General features: G+C 38.8%; 1 long non-coding RNA gene across 1 annotated transcript in view; it reads right to left on the bottom strand.

The window, feature by feature from the left end:
• LOC139013057 (uncharacterized) overlaps positions 1-23,366 on the bottom strand; it is a 49,736-nt gene extending 26,370 nt beyond the window's left edge. The window contains exons 1-2 of the long non-coding RNA XR_011471924.1: positions 23,267-23,366; positions 17,695-17,860 (exon numbers count right to left, since the gene is read on the bottom strand). This is a non-coding gene — a long non-coding RNA (uncharacterized lncRNA). The remainder of the gene's footprint in view (positions 1-17,694; positions 17,861-23,266) is intronic.
• Between the last annotated feature and the right edge of the window lie 905 nt (positions 23,367-24,271).

Below are 24,271 nucleotides of genomic sequence, written 5' to 3'. Positions count from 1 at the left end.
AGTATTTATCTTTGTAAGTTCCTCTGTCCTGAGGGTTGTCTCTTTTGGATCACTGTTATCTGATTTTTCTAAACATTCCTGTTTGTCTTTCACTTTATCTCCATAATTGCTTATGATTTTTAGGTTTTATCTCTATTAATATTCTGAAAGTTTTTATCTCTATATTCTGAGTTTTCGTTTCTATTGTCTGAAAATATAAAATACCATGACTTCATTATCAAGAACTTGGATACTACTTATATATTACAGACTTAGAGTTGTCTTTGAAATCGATTTTCACTTTATAATTTTTATCAAGTTACCTAAGTCCTATCATTCCTTTGATTATCAGTTTAGAAGTTTGCTTTGTAGGCTATGAGAATGCTGTAGATGAAAAAGAGAGAGAGAGAGAGAGAAATGAGTGTGGTTAAAGAACAAGACTCTGGTGTGTAATCAACATGATTCAGTGGATAAGTAGAATTTCCGATTGTTATATCAGTTTTAAAACAAAGTATGCATTGCTCAATTCAGGAAGCTTGATTCTTCCAACATGTTTGAACTATTCTCTGGCAGGGAATTAAGTGCTTTGACAAGAGAACAAAAACCAAGAGTTTATGGTGTGGTGGAGCCCCCGATCCTCACAGATTCTGACACAAACATGGGGCGCTTTAAGGATTTGCTCCACTGGATATATTAATGCTTATAAATCTACTACTACCATACTCAGCCAATATTTTAGATTTTGATAATTTTACATATCTTAGAATTAGGGACAGTGAGAAATTTTGAAGGAGACTAACTTGAGTTCAAATTCTAGAGCCATCATATAATAGCGTTGAGCCCTTGGAGCTTTATTTAACTTTCTGAGCCTCACCTGTAAATACTTCAGGTTTGTAATGACAATTACAATAATGTAAATAAGTGTCTGGTACCTAATGGGTTCCCAGTGAGAGATTTGATGGTGATGATAATGGTGATGATGCTACCAAGGTCTCTCAATGATTAAAGGAGAAGGAGGAGAAAACCAAGCTTTGGGGTAACTCTTAAAAGCAGATAACTGACACAAAATAACTTTCTGAAAACATTAAAGGGTAACAATTCAGAAATTAGCTTTGTGATTCAATAAATAAATTGTCTAGGGAAAAAAACACACACACTGTACTTTTTAAAAGAAAACCAGAACTTCTTTTAAGCCTTCTTAGAAGAAACTAATCTGACAAGTCTATAAATACTTATATTTGGCTTTGATGTCATAAATAATTTTTAAAAGCAGTTTTATAGAACTTCACAGAAAAATTTTTATATGTTAAAATTGGTTTTGCCAAAGTCTTTGGTTTTGCAGTATCTGATTAAGAAAGCATAAACATCTCTTTTAAAAACTCACCATTAGAAGTTGTTATCTGTACATGAGAATGAAGCAGACAGTCCAGAATAAAGAAACATACTTTCAAACGCAGTTTCTAGAAAGTTATTTGTAATGTTACCTTCTAAAATGTTGTATTTGTTTTGTGACTTTCAGCAGCAGATGCTTCGGGGAGCATCTTTCCTGACCCCTAGTCAGGAAAGACACACATATACTCAATGTGTTATGATCCATACACAGAAAGGTTTGTACTTAAAAGTCCATTGTAGGATAAACAAAAATCAGATGAAGGCAAACGGGATAGCCAGCTTTTGTGGAAGAGCAAACTGGTGAACCTGTGTGGCAAAGCCTTTGCAAGTTTTTGGTTATCAAAGCAAAGCTCTCAGATGTTGCAGTGAGTGAGTCCCTAGTGTTGTTTATTTTGTTTAGCTCCAGCCCAGAGGGGGCCTGCCAGCATCTAACCACCTCCTAAGTGTTCAACGCTTCCGATTTCCACGGGGGAAGGGCCCTCTGAAAAGGGAGCTGTGGCTGGTAGGTGGAGTCCCTCTTGTGCCCCTCACCAATTCAGCTCGGAGCTCTCCCGGTGACTGACACTAAGAATCGTAGACGATCATTTCTGCGTATTCCTATTATCTCCATTGTTTTTATTTTAAACTTTTAAAAATAATGATTCAAGTCAAGTAACCTATTCCTAAAAGCAGAAGTGGACATTTTAGTACAGACTGCAGTAAAAAAATAAATAAATAAGACTTTGTACCATAGCTCCCTCACATGGCTCCTAAGTGTTGAATAACAGCCTCCAAATAATTGTTTCCTCTATCCCACACTCTTGTCCTTTTTGGTGCGCTGCCCAGGTAGGCAGCCAGTACTAAGTATCTGATAACATGCCTTGTCGGGCCATGTAGAATAATATTTTGTTCCAAGCCCTGTAATCTTGCTCCTCCACAATCTAAGGCTCCACGCCCAGCACATCTTGTCTCTTGGGAAAGCCACAGAGTCTCAGTGGCCAATACTTATGTTATTTCTACTTCTTCCAAACCAAGACGAAGATTTGAGATTTCTGTTTGCTTGTTGCCCACTGAACATATTCACACGTTCCAAAAATTCTGAAGAAAACGCAAAGATAAAGTATTCTCTGAATTAGACGGCAAATTTCTCCTCAAAGTTAATTTTACCAGTTTATTGTATATGTGTTTTTAAAGACTATATTATGGGAATTAATTTATGTTTACCTCTGTGAACAAATTGAGGAAGTGTTATTCTATTTCTTATATGGAAGAATGCAGAACCTTATATTTATCTGCACATTTTCTGCCGGGTACCCTGATTTTACACAAGTATTCAGTTCTCCTCTTTTACATTTAGCCAGGCACTTTTAGTCTTATTTCAGAGATTAAAAAACTGAGGTCCAGGAAAAGGTTACTCACAATAAAAACACAGCTTTGCTTTGATGCTAAGAATAATGCTTTAAATGTGATCTTTGAAGATGTTTCACCCTAAAACTTGTTCTTTTCTTTTTCTTCAATTTCCAGTGACCTCTCATAAGTGACACACAGGTAAAGGCCATGTTGTTCAGATTATTGATTTAAGAGAAAGGTGGGGGGTTGGGTGGGGTGAAAAAATACTATGTGTTGCTTTCTTCTGCATAAACTAGCTGCAGAGGAAAATGAGAAGTGAAATTTACCATTATCTTGATATGCAGATCAGGATTTGACAATGTTGTGGTTACATTGTATAGAAATGGGAGGAAACTTAGCTTCTCACATTGTATAGAATTGGGAGGAAATTTAGCTTCTCACAAGCTGTTCCAAGCAACTCAACCCCTTCCCACCTTTGCCCAGCTGCTCTCTTTACCTCTTCTAACGCTGTAGCTGAGGTCTACCTCAGTGAGTACTCCCGAACAGACCTCTCTGCAGATCACATTTGTGTAAACCAAATGACATTCGTTCTCCTGGGGCAAGTACAGTTAAAAGGGTGGCTTTCTTGCTGCCGTGATTAATCATTCCTAATAAACCCAGATGTCAGTACAGCTGATTGTCTCTGGTGCAGAGCACAGGTGTGCTTGCTTCCTGTGTTTGTGGCCATGGCGTTCCAGTGCTCCAGAGAAGAAACCAGAGGCCACTGAGAAGGCTCCCTAAGCACTGCACAGCTGCTGGGAAGAACTCGGGGAAGAGAGAATCGAGGAGCTTGAGCGCTGGAGTCCTGAGGTCAGGAGGAAAAGGGGAGGAGTCCAGAGTTAGGACTTGTAGGGAGTCCTGCAACTCCTCACATGCGGTCTCCAACACAGAATTTTATCTCAACAGAAATTTCTGAATCTCTGAGTTTCCTTAATCACTGATGAATGAAATGATGAAGATAGATATTAGATAAATCATGGTGAGAAATCCTTTTGAAAGTTTCTCTCATTGCAAATTTTAGATGTCCATAATTTGTTTCTGTCCCATTCCATGGTCGGCAAACTGCGGCTCTCAAGCCACATGCGGCTTTTTGGCCCCTTGAGTGTGGCTCTTCCACAAAATACCACGCCTGGGTGCACGTACAGTGCGATTGAAACTTCGTGGCCCATGCGCAGAAGTTGGTTTTCGGCCTGGGCGAGTCTATTTTGAAGAAGTACTGTTGATATTTGGCTCTGTTGACTAATGAGTTTGCCGACTCATTTCATCAGATGAAATATACAAATTATATGCATTAAACCCCAAACTGTTATGCCCAGATTTCAGGATCCCCAAGAGACCACCAGGGAGCCAGCCGTGCCCGATGCAAAAGCAAAGAGTCTTTATTCAAGCTAGCTCGTGCTCCCTGTCTACCACACTCACCGACGCAGTGGCAAGAGGCAAAGAGAGCGAGCTTTGTGGGGAGAGGGGTTTTATAGGGGGGTTGGAGTAAGGGGAGGAGAGAGAACTGTGGGCCCTGCCGATTGGCCAGGCGCAAGTCTGGGTCTTGTTACACGGGATGTGGTTGTGTCTATGGCGCGCACTTCCCTTGATTATCATTGGTTAGTTTAAAGAAATCCTAGGTGTGGCTAGCAGAGGCTTGGGCTTCCGGAAAGAAGCTCCTTGCTGAGCATATGGCTGCCCAAAAATGGAGGATTCAGGGCAAGATGGAGGGCGTAGCCCTCGCCCTTTCACAAACACTTATGTAACAGGTGTCCAATTTAATAGCCAATAGTAAAGTTGACTACAGGCTGGTTTTATATCTCTCCTCCTGATGGAAGCCAGGGTGAAGCGATGGTACTCCTTATTTTATCCTCCTTCAGCTTCTGGGAAAGTAATGACATAGCCCAGATGACTCTCGTATGGTGAGCGTGGGACCTTAGATGTGGGGAAGTAGAGGGCTGGGGAGGAGACTGGGTCTTGGTGAGTGGGCCCTCTTCTCCTGCACCCTGTATCCTGCCTGACTTTTAGGGAAAGCCTATGCAGCCAGTCTCCCAGGTTATTGCTTAATTCTTCCTTTCAGTTTAAGTGCTTCCAGTTCATGGATCAGCAACTGACCTTCTCTGCATAAGACAGGATTGAGAAATCACCTCGGAGCAGCAGGCTGGGCAAGGCTCCCCACGCCTTGGTCCTTCCCTGGAGCAGTGGGACGCAGCAAGAGGGACAGAAAACACAAATTGCTACTCCCAGGCCACTAAGGCCAGGCCACCTGGAGAGAGTCAGAAAGCCTGTGTAGTTTTTCTATGTACAAGAGGAACTGTCAAGGTTGCCAATAAAATAAATATAATTTGCCTAATTTCAGGTTGTCTCCAGCAAACTAAGAACTTTCCTTTTCCTAGACCAGGGTATGTCAATTTTGCATTTGATGTGCAATTTATGTACTATCCTGAAACGTTTAATTCAGGAGCTCAATTTGTTTAAAATGATCTTAAGGGCAAAACAATACAGCAGCTACAGCTCTCTGACATATTGTTGGTAACCAGGAAAATCAGCAAAGCCAGAAGCTTTCTGCCGTGAGCACTTTTGTTTCTCTTCTTTTGTTTTATTAACTGCTCCACAGCTGGTGCAGTTGAAAACACTCTTTCATCACATGCTTAGCAGAAGTTCAAGTGTAGCTGAGAATGCTGCCAAGAATCTGTCTGCTGGGTTCACTGTCAGAATGTCATGTTTCACTTCTAACCTAAGTCCTATCTGATACCGCTTACGGAAACAAAGAAAACCCGCAACCGGGAAGGCTCTCCCTGGGCCCTCTCCAACTGGTCATTCCTGAGGAATCGAGGACAAGTCAAGTCTAGCAGCAGGAATACTTCCACATTCACATGAGAATCCAGGATTCACAGGGTTTTCTGCTCGTCCCCCGTATTTTTGATGCAGTAAGTAAAAAATCTGCAAATCATGAGGCTGCTGGATTTTGAAGCAATGATGCACTCTTGTCTCATACCACTTATAACTTAAGGAACAAAAAATTAAAATAGAGTTGAAAATTATCAGATTTCTTCTTTCCTGCTTTATTTTAATGAAGCACTTTATAGTCCTAATTTTTGTGCCTCAATATCTTTTTTGTAATCTAGGGATATTCAGGATAATTGGTTAATATTTAGGTAAATACATTTATTTATTATTTCTGCCAGGTGATTATATCACTTGCCGATTTTTTTCTATAAAATGAGTTGAGTACTCAAGTTACTTCTTTTCAGAGTAAGGATACATTTTCAGAAGCATTCGTCAAACTACATGGTTCAGGTAAAAAAAAAATACCTCTACAATAAGAGAAATATGTTACTGCCTCTCTAATATATTCATAGTTTTTTAAACCCTCCAATTTTAGTGAATTATTGATGAGACCATCTTCAACATTTCTTCTTCTATTGTGACATTCAGTTCATAAGTACATTGATAGAAATTAAATATCTCCTAACACTTGAGAAATAGTGAATAACAAGGTGAGGAATTACGAACATTCTGGCCCATGATACATATTGGGGTTTTTCATTCAATCAAGAGAGAAATATTTATTAAGAGCCTACTATGTGCTCAGTACTGTTCTAGGTGATGTTAGAGATAATGTAATGAACAAGAGAAGTACAGTTCCAGTGCTCTCTTTAAGTGGGGAGAGTGAGACTGAAAATAAAAATACAAACACTATATTTAGCAAGAAGTTCCATGCAAAGAATTAAAATAGGGGCTGGCCAGCAGGGCTCAGTGACTGAGCGTCAACCTATGAACCAGGAGGTCATGGTTCAATTCCAGGTCAGGCCATATGGCCTGGTTGTGGGTTGGGGACCCAGTGTGGGTTGTGCAGGAGGCAGCCGATCAATGGTTCTCTCTCATCATTGATGTTTCTATCTCTCTCTCCCTCTCCCTTTCTCTCTCAAATAAATAAAAATATTTTTTGTCAGAAAAGTGCCCTCTGAAGGAGTGTGATTACAGCTCAATTCTCCCCCATGATAGGAAGAAGTCAGCCATTGAGGACTCAGGGAGAAATAGTCAGTTCAAAGACCCATCTTAAGTCAAGGAATCCAAAAAAGAACTGTCAGGCTGAAAATGTTTGGGTTCTATTGTAATGTTAATGAGAAGATTCCAAAGAGGAGAATAACATGATTTGGTTATTGTATTAAAACCATCACTCCAGAAATTAGGTGGATAGTGGAAACAAAGAAACCCTGAGAGCAACAATGGTAACTTAGATAAGTGATAGCTGGTCTTTGGCTGTTATACACAGATAATATCATCATATAATATTCAGTTGTTTAAATACTGAACCACCATACACCTCCCTGACCCAGCCATCCTATCCTTCCTGTAGGACCACCAACCTGCCTCACAATGCAGTAATGGAAAGGTTTTAACCTGGCAGCCCGGCCAGCATGGCTCAGTGGTTGAGCATCAACCTATGAACCAGGAGGGCACATGCCTGGGTTGTGGGCTCGATCTCCATTGTGAGGCATGCAGGAGGCAGCTGGTCAATGATTCTCTTTCATCATTGAGTTTCTCTCTCTCTCCCTCTCCTTTCCTCTCTGAAATCGATTTAAAAATAAAAAGACCTGGCATAGCTTGGAACTTACAGAATACCAGTATTCCCATGGATGGTCTAAGCTTCTGCCATACATATTTTTAAATATTTGATATCATTGCTTGTGTAGGGATGGAAATAGTCATTTTACAAATACTTAACAAGCACCTATGACATATCATATACATACTGTTCTAAGTCCTGGGAATATTAGTCCTAAGTTAAATAGACAAAAATATCTGCACTGCAAAAAATTTGACAGATTCTGGTTATGATTTAAAAATAAAGTCTCAGGACTTGCCAATGGATTTGATGTGAGGAGGAGAAAAAGAGAAATCAGGAAACCTCCCAAGTGTATTAATCACCTGGCAGATGACGGTGCTATTTACTTAGATGGAAAAAGTAAGGAGGAGGAGGTTTGCCAAGAGAAACCTTTCTCATGCTTCACAGAAGACATATAGGGACGCCAATGAGAAACCTCTGAAACATAGAGTCACTCATGTGCCAATTCTTCATCTATAAACCTGGAAGATTATTGTCTACCACACATACTTCAGAGGCTTGTGGTAATGATTCAATGTGGTAAAATATATAAAATCTTTTGCTTTCTCCAGAGAACCATGGGTCACCAGCACTAAAATATCATTAAAAGCTTTATATAAATGTCTGGGAACCACCATTCTTTTTTTAAAAAAATATTTTTTTTATTGATTTCAGAGAGGAAAGGAGAGGGAGAGAGAGTATCATTGACCGACTGCCTCCTGCATGCTTCACACTAAGGATCGAGCTCACAACCTGGGCATGTGCCCTGACCAGGAATCAAACTGTGAACTCCTGATTCATAGGTTGACGCTCAACCACTGGGCCACACCAGCCAGGCTGGGAACCACCATTCTTGATTTTTCCAGGCTCTTCCCAGATAGAAATGTAGCTCTTCATAGATGAACATAGAAGAGCTAAAACATTGGTGGTTACGATCAACAATTAAAAGTTCCAAAAAAAAACACCCAGAGAATCCATGTAGAGATGTGTATCAATTATTATTATTACAAGGATGGTTTCTCAACAAATCATTTTCTTAGCATTAATGAAAAACTATACTAATGTTCATATCATTTTATATTAAATAGCATCAATTGTAGTTACACTCTGTTGTCCGATCTATAATAATAAAAGCATAATATGCTAATTAGACCGGACAGCCAAAAGACCTTCTGGACATCCTTCCAGACGACCTTCTGGGCGAAGCCGGGGCTGCGAGGGCCAAGCCCCTTGCTCTAATTTTGTGCATCAGGCCTCTAGTATAATTATAAAAAGCAAGATGAGGAGAAGAGAAAAAAAGTAAATGATGTAATTCACATGCCTTGGTCAAGCTTTTTACATTTTGAGTCTTTGCATTTGTGAAATGTGGATCATATATGCACTGCTTACCTTCCAGAGCTGTGGAAGGAATCAAATGAAAGAGTGCCTGTGAGCATGCTCTTCAAATATTTGTTGTTATTATACCAACAAGACTTGTAGTATGTAGTGGAAAAACTATTTGCAGGCTACAAAGAGTTGGTTATTTGTTTTATATCTTTTTGCCTCTCCCCATGGAAACCACAGCTTCTTGTATGTATTCCAAAACGTTTACCATCCTTCTCTGGATTAAATGAATTATTATTGAAGACAGCAGATGACAAGAATATCATGTGTCTAATTTACTGTACCTAGAGGCTTAAGTTCAAAGCTTTGGCATGATTCCTAAGATACTTTGCACCCTCCACACCATACCAAACAACCCTTAAAAATTTCAGTAGTTCAAGTCTCTGCCAATACTGCTCAGCTGCTTCTTTTACCCTCTCTTAAGGAATGAGTATTTTATGTTCTGAAGCTTAATAAAAATTAGATAATATAGTGTTATTGTTAAAAACACAAGAATTAGAGTTTGGCTAACTGGATTTGAAACCTAGTTATATCAGTGACCTTTGACAAATTATTTAAGTAGTCTGTGTCCATGGAAGATGGGGAAATTTACAATACCCATCCCTAGGGTTTTCATGAGGAATAAATAAGTTGTTACATGTAAAATGCCTAGAACAATGCTTGGCAATGAATGTTAGATGGCCTCAGAATATGACATGGAATCTACAAGAGCAAAGAGAAAACTTTTTTTAAAAAGTGGGTGGATATATTTATATTGCTATATCTTCATACTAGCGTGTACAAAAACACTATAATGGACCTTTGTCACTAAATCAATTAAGATCTAAAGCTTGATTAGAATGATACCATGTAAAATCCATTTATTAAACACTTGTGAGATGCATACCATGTGCCAGGCAGTGTGATCGTAATGATCACAGATGGTATAAATGCAAACATGAAAACCCTGTCCTCAAGTAACTCACACTGCAGCAAGAAGAACTGGTTAGAAATGAGTGAGGATAGTACTTATTTATGCCCACCTAGTTCCAACCTTCTGTATAAAACACAATATTAAAGGTACTAGATCAGAGAGAAGCACAGTGTTGTGGGATTGTGAGCAGTTTCCCTAAATGGGGGGAGCCATTTACAGGGCCCTGAAAGGAAGAGGGGCTTGAAACTGACCTGTGTTGGCAGACAAAATGGATCAGAGAGCAGGTCCAAGAAGATATGATGCTAGGTCTGAGTCTTAAAGGATAAGAATCAGCTTGCTAGAATTAGAAAGCAAGGTATAGGTATTTCCAGGTGCATAAACAAGTAAACACTTGGAAGCACAAGATAGCATGGCCTAACTGGGAATTTGTGTAACTAAATATGGCCAAATGAAGAGTGTGTCTGGAGGCATTGGAGGAGCTAGGAATGGACTGTGTGTCAAGGGTCAAACCATGCAGAGTAGGTCAGGTGGGAAGTCTGACCTTCGTGCTGAAGGTAATGAGGTGGCTTTAAAGGGTTTGAACAAGTAGACATCAACATCACATGTGTGTTTTCAAAAAATCTGACTGACAACATCCCCATCCCACTCCCCGCATTCCTTATTCCTCTCCTGCTCTATTTTCCTCCATGGCACTTATCACCACTTGACATATTATTTGATTTGTTGGTTGTCAGTCCCCCCACACCCACCCCCCAGCCAGAATGTAAGCTCCATAAGGACAGATAGATAAGCACCTGTCTTGCATTAAACAGTCATTAGATAAATGGCATATGGCGCAAACTTCATACAACTTCTCACCTTCAAGCTCACCCATTATTTGCTTGCCCTTTCTTTGAGGGGCAGGGTGGGAACCTATTTTGGTGGGGTAGCCAACATCCTGTAAACATGTGGATTAAAATTTTAATCAAGATTCTCTTGGTGACTCATTTCTCTTTCATTTTATTTTTTATTGAAAAAAATTTTTTAGAGAGACAGACATCAATTGGCTGCCTCCTGCATGCTTCCTTACCAGGAATTGAACCTACAATCTGGGTATGTGCCCTGACTGGGAATCAAACCCACCACCTCTTGGTGTGATGGACGATGCTCCAACCAACTGAACCACACAGGTGAGGGCTTGGTGACTCATTTCAATTGGCATTAAGGAAAGTCATCTAAACACCAATGACTTCTTAAGAAAAGAATCTAAGTATCTAGCATTATCCAAAATAGATTTCAAAAATAAAGTGCTCTTATACACAGGTAAAAATAGCACAATAGGATAACTTTATTTGACAACATTTTATCTCTTCTAAAAAAAATAATACTTATGAAAGTTTATCATTTTTACAATTTTTACTTTAATGCATTTAGGAAAAAAATATAATACAATGATTACTGAATTAGTACACTTCACAGTGTTTTAATGGTTTATAACTTTAAGCTCTTAAATTTACCTTAAATTCATTAAAATAGAAAATGTTTGCATATTTAGATAGTTAATTAGATTTAGTAACGTTGTAGTCAGGACAATTCAGGTTTCCCAGAATTAAACATGCTGTAATCTGTTTCATGACGTTTCTTTACAAGTTGGGAAACAATTCAATTGGGTTTCGCTGCGCAGTATGCAACATGGGTCTGAGCTGCATTTGGGGTCTTTATTTACTTCATGCCTTTGATCATCAGTCTTGCCCCCGACTCATTTTGAGTAGGAAAGTTCCATGCTTGATTCTGTCAACCCACATCCTGCCGTCCTAAAAGCACAGGATGTAATTTTCCCCTGCCATCTCCAGAGCATTTCATGCTGCTTGTGTCTCTCATGCTTTGATGACTTCTAAGACCCTCTCTTTGGTTGTATTCTTTGAAACAAGCCAGCTGGGCCTTCCCCGGCCTGCCCTGTTGACTGACCCTGGTGTCTACTCTGCCTGTACCTACTAGGTTTCATTTTACCAATCTAAATTTGGTAAACCACAGTGGACTGCCCTCCATCGTCAGTTCACAGCAGCCCCCTAGTAATTATTGCTGTCATTTGCTTAATATTTAGGAAGGTATTTAGGCTTTTGTTTCTTGGGAAATAGTTTGGCTGGAATGCGATTTTCAAAGTTTAAAATGCAATCCATTGCTTGCTGTGACTCAGAAGCAATTACTATTCCCACCCAGAGGAAAACTCTACTGAAATAAATAATCCTTAAAAAAAAATTAGGAAAAGTTGACATTTTTTAAAGTCAACCATTTAAATATTAATACTGAAAGACTTTAAAACACATTATGTGTCCCTAATGCTGAATGAGGAAAGTAGGTATATTAATTCAATCCTGCAAATTAAAAATAATAAAAGAATTGAAAGGAAAAGATGAGCGGCAAAAGTAGAGTGCCAAAGAATAAATGAAGAGTGCTTTGCATTTTTAAATGACTGTGCTGAGGTAGCCTTTTGAAAAGTCAGGATCAATGAAATGTCTGAGCCATTTACTTTTAAATTAACAGCTGAGCCTACCGTGGTTTTATAAATCCACTCTGAAGACAGGAGATTCTTGGGTCAAAGACAAAAGACTTTATTACAGCACAGCAGGGAGCATAGTTTCATATTTGTGTTAGTTTCCTTTGCACCTCAAGTCCCATGGGAATGATGTAAGTGGGTCTAGGCTGCATATATAATGGGTCTGTATCACAGCTGAGGAATTTCCAGCTCAGGAAAACCCCAGTCTTATAAAAAGATGCTGGCATATCAGCCCAGCCTTCCCCAGACAGAGCTACTATCTTTATTATCCTAGTCTAAAAGCAAATCTGTCCTCTATTCCAGAAGATCTCCATCTATCAAGTACCAAGACATATGCACAGAAAACAGCCTTGGAAAGATAGTGGGGAACAAAAGCTGTCGAAAGACCTGTAGAAACACCATAGAGAATTGACCCAAATAATATACATCCCTTGGTAAAGTTTTTAGAAATGTTAAAATTTTGTTGAAAGTTTACAAGAAGTATCATTCAACTTTATAAAACATTATTGCAGAATTTAGCAACAAACATAACCACCATTAATTTAGCAAATATTTTGACCCTCAAAACTAGCAAATAGCCCTAACGGGTTTGGCTCAGTGGATAGTGCGTCAGCCTGCGGACTCAAGGGTTCCAGGTTTGATCCCGGTCAAGGGCATGTACCTTGGTTGCGGGCACATCCCCAGTGGGGAGTGTGCAGGAGGCAGCTGATCGATGTTTCTCTCTCATCGATGTTTCTAACTCTCTATCTCTCTCCCTTCCTCTCTGTAAAAAATCAATAAAATATATTTTTAAAAAACTAGCAAATAATCATTATCATCAATGAAATTTGACTTATTAAGTATTGTTTTCGCATGTGGCACAATGTAAATTTGTTCCATAAGACAGGATGTTTAAGGTAGTCTGTATGATCTTACATTAAGTTATAAGAATTCTTAAAGACAGATATAAAGTTCATTAATAATAACAACAAGAGTGAAGACTTTTAAAATTATGTAAATTTGAGAGATTAAGTGCTTTTTACCTTCATACATGAAATTGAAGAAAAAACTATTACATTAAAAATATAAAATCAAATAGATAACTGTCTTATACTTTTTTCCCTTTTGACTCAAACACTATTTGCCTGTTTCTCCCTCCTAGTTAAATATTCTCTTATTTCACTGAGAAAATAGAATCAATTAGAAGAAAATCATCTCATTTTCCACCACCAAATCTGCCAACCTGTCTACCCATGCCCATACTCTTTGTCGCCCCTCCTGTTAATCTGAATTAACTCTTTCTCCTTTCTTCTCAGATTATTTTTTACCCTAGATCTCATCCTCATCCAGCTTCTTCAGAGACTTTTTTTCTTAACACTCTCTCTATCCTGCATCATCAATACTCTCCTTGTTACTGGCTAATTCTAATCAGCAGGTGAACTTAGTTCAAATAAATGAAGAAAAACCTCCCTGGACCTCATGTCCTTCTTCAGTTGTTATCCTATTCCCACCCTTCCTCAAAAGAAGTCTCGTTTCTAAGTAGTCATTGTCTCCACTTCCTCACATCCCTGTCTTCTCAACCAATCATCCTTCCCTCCCTACCACTCCACTGCCACTGCTATTGTCTAGGTCAACATTTACAGGTACCATAGAGATAAAGTTTCAACTCATGATGCTAGATTAATATTCAGTAGACAAACAAGATGCTGCTCAAAAATGTGACAATCAGCTATCTCATTTATAAAATACAAACAATGGCTATCTTTTCAACCTCACAGGGTTTTTGTGAAGCAAATGACAATGCAAATGAATATTTCTATAAGTCACTATGCATCACACACATGTAAGTATTATGATTTTTCTAGGCTGTGACTCAAAGTCATGGATTTTTGTAGTTATTATCTAGCCCTAGCACAACACAAGGAACCAGAACATAGTAACGTGTACACAGACATTTATTGGACAAACAGTAAATGGATGAACAAATATATTAATGACAATGCTTGGTCTGTCAAAGCCTCTGGCTGAAAAGGAGCACAAGCACCCGACTAGAGTGGTGCTAAAGAACAGAGCAGTGTCTAGAAAATATAAGCAGAAAAATCATTCCTCCTATAGTAACATGCAGAACCACTCCCCCCCAAAAAAATTTATCTAACAGTTCACATAACTATTTAACCTTCATTTTGTTCAAGAAATTATCTGAACTTTCAAAGGACCCTTTTTGTCTAAGTTCCTATTTAACAGAGGAGCTAAATCATACAGCCACACAGCAAATAACAATAACAAATATCTATAATAATAAAAGCATAATATGCTAATTAGACCAGACATCCTTCCGGAAGACCTTCCTGATGAAGCTGGGGCTGCAGCTGCGGATCCAGGCAGTCACCATGGCTGTGAGGGAGGGATCGAGGCAGCTGCCATGGCTATGAAGGCCTACTCTTGCACGAATTTCATGCATCGGCCTCTAGTCTATAATAATAAAAGCGTAATATGCTAATTAGACCAGACGAAGCCAGGGCTGTAGGGGAAGCCCCAGTCCCAGGTGTCAGAGGGAAGCCAGTGCTGGCATCCAGGAGAAGGAAGGCCTACTCTTGCATGAATTTCGTGCATTGGGCCTCTAGTGTACATATAAGACATGCCTTTTCTGCTTAGCTAAAACTCAAAACATCAAGCAAAATAAAGCAACACCATCAACTAAAATGTAAAATGTGACAAGATCAGGAAAAAAATATTTTTTATCATCCAGTAAACCATTGCTTTAGGATACAATTAAAATAAGTTCATGAAGATGTTGAGACCTTGAACTAGATAAACAATAGCTTACTTTGCAAAGTCTCAGTTAAATTGACAGTCTCTTTATATAAAATATGTAAATTTGGGGACTTTTGTTATAATGTTCTCCCAGACTTTGAAAGCCTTTTCACACATTCTAATGAGGAGCTTGGAGGCATGACTGATCAGTATTACATTGAAAATAAATGTGCTGTTTTCAACTATTTCCTTCAGGCTTGGCCGACATCAGTCTACCATGTAACAGTTTATGGGGGTGAGCAAGAAAGCTTGACTTAAGCACAGCATTGCCGCCAGAGTAAACAGTGCCACAAACCAAGGAAATTTAAAGCACATGCTTCATTGTCAAGTTTAACTTGTTTTACAAACCCAAACAACCATCCAGCTTCTAAAAACCCATTTCTGTTTCAATAACTAACATTTAATCATAAAGACAAAATAAATATATTTGTGCACATAAATATATGGTAATTATCATTTTTGCCAAAGAACTCAACTTTTCAAAGTAGTATGTGGGAAATTGTCAGAAGAAGTAATAATAATGTTAGACCATCACAGAGAAATGTTAACAAAGTAGTATATCAGCTAAGAGCTAAGACACATTCTACTTCTTTCTGGACTAAAGACACATATACAGACCTGAAATAGAAGGTGATACTGTTTTGTTGATATGTTCTCTCTTTTGGCATTTCTTATATACTGCCCTCCTATATTATACTATATAAATCTTTAAGCATAAACTTGGAGCATCAAGGAAACATGGTTCATATCTTAAAATTGCCACTCGGGCAATGACATGTTCCCTCACAGGAATGTTTGAACAGGGTGTCTGATGTTGTTTGGAACTCCTGCCATGCAGTCACCTGGCTGTGACTTCATCCTTACATGGCACCATCAAATTTAATGGCTGTGGCTGGTGTACTTGTTTGTCTTTGGTCAATAGGACTCAAGCTCTGTGCAGGCAGGGAGAGTTTCTACCTTATGAAACACAAGATCTTCAACACCTGCACAATACCTGGCTCTCTCTAGCCACTTATTTTTTTAATGAATTAATAGATAAATGAGTGGCATATAGTATTGCTTCCCTACCTTTTTATTCCTTTCAAAATTTACTTGAAATCATCTTTACATACATTTTTCCATGGTGTTTCTACTTTATTTTATTATTCCAAATTACTTAGGGCTCATTCTTGGATTATTGATTTAGATCTTTGGTTCTACCTATGTTACACATTCAACTTAAATAGGAAAATCATGTTTAATAAACCAATTTACTATTGACTTTGAAAAAAGGGGGGCAGAGAACATAAACTAGCATGCAAAACAATAATTTTACTAGCAAATCAGGGAAAGAAACTGAAAAGATAGTATTTTGTTCCATGACATTTTTCCAATTCTTTTTTTACACCTAATGCCTCCATTCTTTTTTTTTTAATGCCTAATGTCAATCTCCAATATTCATGAGGATGTGAAGAAATAACAAATTGATCCACCCTGGAGAGAGTCTATGAGTGTGATAATTATGGTGAGCAACTTTGCCATCTCTACTAAAATTCTTACAGATGTTTATCCTCTTTAACCAGCAATTTCCCTCCCTTGATTTATCCTAAGAAAATAATAAAAGATCTACACAAAGATTTCTGTATAAGAATGTTATTTGAAAGTAAAGTAGAAGATCAAGATGTCAGCAGAGTAGGTGGAAGTTACACAAACCTCCTCCCAAGACCAAACTGAAATTGTTACTAAAATATAGGATAATCAACCTGAATAATTAACTGTAGACTAGCTGAGCAGAAATCTTATAACCAAGAATTTACAGAAGAAGCCACATCAAAACTGGTAGGAAGGGCAGAGATGCAAAAAGGGCTGGCCCTGCTCCCATGTGTGATAGCTGAGAATCCAGAAGGATTTCTCAGCTGTAAAGGTCCTTCCTGAGGAGTGTGGGGTCTTAACCTTATGCAAACTCCCCAGCCCAGAGCCCCACAGCCAAGAAGAGGAGCCCACATAACATCTGGCTGTGAAAATCAGCAGGGATTGGGTCCCCCAGGGAGACACCAGGGTCTGCTAGAAACCCAGGTGCCCTCTTAAAGGAACAATGCATAACATATCACTTGTAGCCACTCACTTTGGGCTCTAGCAGAGGGAGGGTGGCTCAGAGCAGAATAGAGTCCTATGAGGAGAGACTGGTTGTGTGACTCAGGGGGGAGAGAGATGAAGAGACAGACTCCAGGGTCCCTGTGCTGAGTCCCTCTCACACAATGCAGACACTATATTTCTTGGGTCAAGCACTATCCTCCATAAGGCATCAGCCTTGGGGAATGCAATAGCCCCCAAGACTGCCTGTCACCCCATCCCGAGGAACTCACAACCTGTGGAGGAGTCAGCTGCCTGTTTGGGACAAACTCTGCTGGACTAACCCTGATGGCTCCTTTAGACCTCACCCCACCACAAAGGTCTTCACTTGGCTGGTGGCAGCTAGCCTGGGTGTACCCTGGCACTTTTGTTAGTGGCCTCAGACCCAGGCACCAAGTTTGAATCTGCAGCCATCTGGTGAACACCACTTGCTCTTACCTGGACTCACTGAGAACCTACCTCATGCAACTTGAATATTACCAGAAACTCTTTAAGTGACTGAGCCTAACAGGTAGCTGGCAGGCATAGGCAGATGGAGGGAAGTGGAGGCATATCTCAGGGTGTCTTGAGCTTTTTGCTGACCTTCCTCTGGACTCAGTGCTGGTGAAATCCAACCTTGGTGCCTACCTTGGCCTCTTCCATGCACACCCAGGTGCAGCAGAGGCGGCCACAAACTGTGAATCATTTTGTAGCTCCAAGCAGGTTACCCAGGGCCAGTCACAGGCAGCATCTGACATTGACCCACACCAAATCCTTCTTAAGAGGTTCCAGAACCAGCACATCCAGAGGCAAGCTGCAAACAACATCAGAACAATATCCAATTAGCTCTATAAGTGGCTAAGGGAGATCTTAGCAGGTACCAAACCCTGATGAGGCAAATTCCATTCATGTGGTCAGTGCACCTGTGCAGCAGTTTCATACACTGTGGTATAAGTCAGTCCTCATAGTCATCTATCCTGAAGGTCAATCCTATACATGAAGGGGCCAACAGCAATCAAGCCTCAACTACAATAGGAGGGCTCACATAACCCAAACAAAAGACATTTCTGGAACACCCAACTAAGATGATCAAGTAGACTGGGCCACTGAGTCCCACAGGATACCAACAATATAGGCCACCCTACAAAAATGGAGAGACAGAGTAGATCTTCCTAATAACAGAAAGAAGTACAGACATAGCAGATCTACCTGATACACAGAAACAAATACAATGAAGCAGCAAAAATGGGGAAACAAAGGAACATGTCACAAATGAAAAAATGGGAAAAATCTCCATAAAAAAATAAAACTAAATGAAATAGAGGGAAGCAAGCTACCAGAGACAGAGTTCAAAACAATGGTTATAAGGATGCTCAAAGAACTTAGTGAGAACTTCAACAAACAGATAGCAAGTATAAAAAGGACATAGAAACCATAAAAGAGAACTAGTCAGAAAGGAAGAGGACAGTATCTGAAATGAAGAATACAATAGAAGGAATAAACAGTAGGTTGGATGAAATAGAGGATTGAATCAGTGATTTGGAAGACAAAGTAGCAGAAAACATCCAATCAGAGCAGAAAAAAAAGCATTTTAAAAAATAAGGATATTTTCAGGGATCTTTGGGACAATATGAAGCATAACAACATCCACATCATAGGGGTATCAAAAGGAGAGATCAAGGGATTGAAAACCTGGTTAACGAAATAATGACAAGAAATTTCCCTAACTTGGTGAAGAAAAAGGAAACATAAGTTCAGGAAGCACAGAGAGTCCCAAACAAGATGAAGTCAAAGAGGCCACACTAAGACACATCATAATTAAAATGGCAAAGGTTGAAGACAAAGAGGGAATAGAGGGAACATATCTCAACATGATGAAGGCCATATATGACAAACCCACAGCTAGCATCATACTCAATGGGGGAAAACAAAAAGCATTTCCCTTGTGATCAGGACGGAGACAGTGATATCTACTTTCACCACTCTTATTCAACATAGTGCTGAAAGTCGTAGCCATAGCAATCAGACAAGAAGAAGAAATAAAAAGCATTCAAATTGGAAAGGAAGAAGTAAAACTGTCATTATTTGCAGATGACATGATACTGTCATGAGACCATTAGGTTCTCATCCGAGGAGAATTCTGCCACCCAGATGCTATTTGGCAATGTCTGGAGATAATTTTGATTATCACAAATTGGGGGTGGGGTGATGTTTTTGGCATCTAGTAGGTCTAGATCATTCTATTGCTGATAGAAGCTCTCCCTCCAAACAAAAAAGTATCTAGCTCAAAACATTAATAAGTACCAAGATTGAGAAACCATGTGGTCCCATGATAGTATAATTCATACTTAAAATGTGGAGTGGAAACCTTCCGAATGCTTTGACACCAATGTCCCACAGCTCAGGCTTCAGATATGAAGAGCAGTTCTTATGGCACATACATGTCATCTAAGATTGAAGTTGGTGCTGTGAACTGGGTTTATTGATCAATCAAATTATACATTCATGAATCCATCAGGACTTATGGCCAAAGTTAATATTTAAAATAATTTAGAAATAATGTCTGGATGATGACTGTGAGACTGAGTCTTGAGAGAAATTGGTCTGGTATTTTGCACAGGAAATTGCTGCCGACATGAGGAGGAATATTTAGAAATAAGCGAGGAATGTTGTGACATTTTGTCAGTCATGAGTAATTTCAAATCCTACAATTTTTACCATCATTTGTGTACATGTCTGTCACTTTACCTTTGTCTGTTACGTACTTGGGAGATGAAGAAGAACAAGAGTGACATCACCACAATATTCAAAGTATCTTGTAACATTTGTCTTACACATTTTGTTGTCAAGGGTTATTAATTGACTACAATCCTGATTCTAAATTTAGAGCAAATGTTACATGAATGTCTCAATTTAAGATATTATTTTATAAAATGTTCCATTTATAAAAATTATTTTAAATAATTAAAATATGACCTGTGCTTTCTTTACTTCATTTTGCCATATCTTTCCCTATTCTTATTCCTATCTGAAAAATTTCATCCCACCAAAACTTGGAGCCCTCTTTTTGCTGTCTGACTTGTGCTGGAGTTCCATATTCTCACAAAATATTCACTCCTCCCCACCTAACATGTGAATCAGGGTTGCTATGCCTGTAACACTTACATAGCAACCCAGAGTTTAAGCTTGTCTTCCAACTACATTGTGAACTTCTAAAAAAGAGACTGCTTATAATGAATCTTTGTAACCCAGACATTCATATAATATCCAGTTCATGGCAGGTATCAAGAAGTGATTATGTGTTAATAAATTATCTCAGTGACCAGGTTTAATTTTAGAAAAGAAAGAATAAATGAGAACTTTTTTAACTTCATTTTTATTGTTGACACTGTTACAAATGTTCCTGTTTCCCACGCCCCTTTGCCCACCTCCACCCCCCTTCTTGCCATCACTACACTGTTACCTGTGTCCATGGGTCATGCATATATAGGATGTCCCAAAAAATGTATATACACTTTGAATAATTATTCATTCTAATGGGTTAGATCTGAAAAGAAAGAAACATAAATTGAGCTATAGCTGTTAAGTGTGTGTACATTTGGGAGGGGACACCCTATATATTTTTTGGCTAATCTTGTCACCTTCTTTTATCAAGTATATTAAGAGGTGAATCGTACATGATGACAACTGGCTCCCTCTACTGAATTGGTGTGAGGAAACTGCCTGTAAAAAAAAAAAAAAGAGGTGAATGACTAGAAGGTCAAGAGATGACATATGCTGACTCAAAGGAATGAATATCTGGTGGTGAGAGTTCACCAGGGAGACAGTAGAATAGGAAAGATATTTTGAAGCAAGGGAAGCTTCCTAGGTTTCTCAATTCATTACTAAATGCAATGGGCCTCTCCAACATGACCAGGTCCTGCTCGGCTCTAAAGAAATAAAGCTACATCTAGGACATTGTCCTTGACCATGTGAGTTCTTCAAACTGAAAAATATTTTTCTTAAAATTACAGCAGATGAAAATCTAACACATGTTGCAACTGTATGGCTGAAAAAATATTTGAGCACACACGTGCTCGGGCAGTAATTGCTATGTTTTTTTTCCCTGGTTGCCCTTAGATCTTAATGGTTACACTTTATATTTGAAGTTCCTGGTGATATTTGATTTAGTGTTTTATTACATACTTTCTTGTACTAATCACTAATGCTTTCTTATCTTATGTCATACCTCCCACTAAAAGTTCCTTGAAAGTGGGGTTGAGTTGCAGACAGTCACTCTCAATTTACAAATGGGTTGTATTTCCAAAGTCACACATTTTCAACATATATTTATTGATCACCTATTCCATGTCAGACTCTGCTAAATGTTGGCAATAAACATAGCCTCCTTAATTTAAAGTTAATTTTTTAATTTAGAATGTCTTTTTCCATAGAAGCAGTGCTTTTAAAGGAGGTTATGTTCCCAGATGATCCCACAAATGATCCTATTTATCACATAGTTCTATTGCATTCCTTCTTTGTTCTCAGTTCCCAATCTGATCTTGCAAAGGTACGAACTTCTGGGTACTAACTTCATTCTCTCCAGTAAGAATGAAATTTGAATTGTAGCACATAAAAATGTTTTCCACAATTGGCATCAAACAAATAGTATCTCAATACCGCCATGAATAAAACAGGAGCTGAGTCTATGCCCAGCTCACAGGATGAACCTTGACTACTCAACATATGGCCTTCTCCTGACCACTTTTTTGGAGTCAAAAGTGTATCAGATTGAAGAGAAAAATCCCTTACCTTGTTTGAAGGAATCTTCTCTCCCTCCTCCTGGAGGTGACTCAGGAAGGGAGAGTCCTGATCACCCTTGGCTGTTCCCACACACCCAGGAGAGGAAACACGCTGGATGGTCCCAGGCCGAGTGTGAGAGAAGCAGAGAACTCGGGCCCTTGATGTTGGTCCCAAGTTACTAAATTAACCACACCTGAAGCCTGACTTACTTCTGGAATTTCTAGGATATAATATAACTATTTTCCTTTAGGTTATACCAGTTTATGTCAGGTTTTTATTGCTTGCAGCTAAAATTATTCTAAACAACCCAATATCAAACACGTTGGAATAGAGCATGCTATAATCTTCTATTCCTCTTATTTTAATCCCAGCAATAAGAGTTTGTCTATAATTTCCTAGATCTGGTTTTCTGAGATGTGTTGGGCAGATATCCCTTGCATATAGAGGAAACATTTTTGGTCAGCATTAGAGTCCTTGGAGCCTCACTGTTCCCCCAAACCAGAAGAAAAAAAAAAATCTTCTTCAGATACCAAAAGAAGAAAATGGCATGAAGCCCAAAGACAAGCTATTTTTCTTTTCCCACTTCAAATGATGCTCAAATCTCAGCCAGTTTCTTTTCAACAGTTCACTACCACATCTAAAAATCTAAGTGTGTGCTACATTGGTAGCTGCCCCGAATTCCAAATTACCCTGAACACCCGTTCCTAATCATGCAGATCTTGATTGGAACTAAATTTGTTCTTTGTGTAGAAATCACTCATGTTCCAAGAGCAATTTCTCCTCCAGTCAAATTAGCTGTGTAAATATTACAAATAAAAATATATGTAGGGGCAAGTGGATTACAAAAAGGCATTTCCTTATAAATGATCCATGTGACCCCAAATTAGAATGTGTTTTGAAAATAGGGAAGCCTGGGAAAGATTAGTAGACCAAAATAACTGGTGCCCAAAACTGCCCCAGATTTTTAGGCCAAATTCTCACCAGTGTAGAGCTTTTAAAAGAAAAAAAAAGAAAGAAAGAAACATAGGAAAGAGGGAGAGAGGAAAGTTTTATGTAAAATTTTTAAAAAATACATAAAATACAAACTAGATTTTGAAAAACAACCAGAAGATAGATTGGGAAGAATGCACAGATTAAGGCATTCTTTGGCTTTTTCCAAATTTCTGGCTTTAATGTGTTTCCATCCATTGGAAACAATTTAATTCATCCTTTCAAGACTTTTTAAAGCAAACTGTGTATTTAAATTTGCATAGTACTTAGAAAGGGAATAAATAAAACACGCCTATCACCTTTTATTTTAATATAAAGCCTAAAGAGCTGCTTTGGAGTTGTCTTCTCTTATGAGGATAACCACTTTATAAAAGGCTTAACGTCATAAAAACACACATTTGTAAAACCATGACATTCTGATGTTTTCCTTGGGGAAAATCCTACTTACCGTATGCCTGAGTCAGGACCATGGGAGAAACTGTGAAATCTGGGACGTCACATCAGTACAGGGGCAAAGGGCAGCAATGGAATATTGTTGTTCATTTTCCCTTGTCTCCTTCTATTACAACATTCACTTGGAATTTGTTCATTTGATCTTAGTCTAAGGAGAAGAAGTAAACAAATCTTGCTAAGTGTTCAGCCTGTTTCGAAACCAACACTCTGCTTATCCAGTGCTGGACTCTCAGGCAACAATGATTACATCTGATGCTATAATGTTCAGTGAATTCTGTGGGCCACAGAGAGAATTATACATAGTTTGTCAGAGAAAGTTTCCCTTTACAAAGTACCAGACATATGCCTATGCCGGTTATGTATTTTTAAAATAAAACTATTACTATGAACAGTGTTTGTTATGGGTGACGAATAATGAGTTGAATGTGGTTCAGAATGAACCCTCTTATTAGATAGATAAATATATACTAGGCTCCCGGTGCACAAAGATTTGTGCACGGGGCTGGGGAGTGGGGGGGGGTCTCTCAGCCTGACCTGCACCCTCTCCAATCTGGGAGCCCTCAGGGGAGCCCTCTCCAATCTGGGAGTTTCTGTCTGTCTTTGCAATCATGTGAACAAATTGTCTGAGACCCCCCAATCCAGTTTGGTTTGTTGCTCACAGAATAATAGAGGCTTTTTTTTTCTTTGCTTAATTGGTAGAGATTTCCTGGAAGTTTTAGGATATCTTCCCTTTAATTTTTCCTAGACACTCTGATTTTACTTATGTCTTTCATCTTTGTTTTCCCTCCATCCCCCACTGCAATAGTAACTTGCTCCAAGCTCACCCCTGTCCTAGTCCTCAAACTACGGCCCTCGGGCCACATGCAAATACAAATATTGTATTTGTTCCCGTTTTGTTTTTTTACTTCAAAATAAGATATGTGCAGTGTGCATAGGAATTTGTTCATAGTTTTTTTTTAAACTATAGTCCGGCCCTCCAATGGTCTGAAGGACAGTGAAC

This window comes from Myotis yumanensis, unplaced genomic scaffold (assembly GCF_028538775.1).
Source record: "Myotis yumanensis isolate MYYU_CA2020_CCGP unplaced genomic scaffold, mMyoYum1.0.hap1 SCAF_6, whole genome shotgun sequence".
Classification (NCBI taxonomy): Eukaryota; Metazoa; Chordata; class Mammalia; order Chiroptera; family Vespertilionidae; genus Myotis; species Myotis yumanensis.
This window is presented reverse-complemented; position numbering and strand designations above follow the sequence as displayed.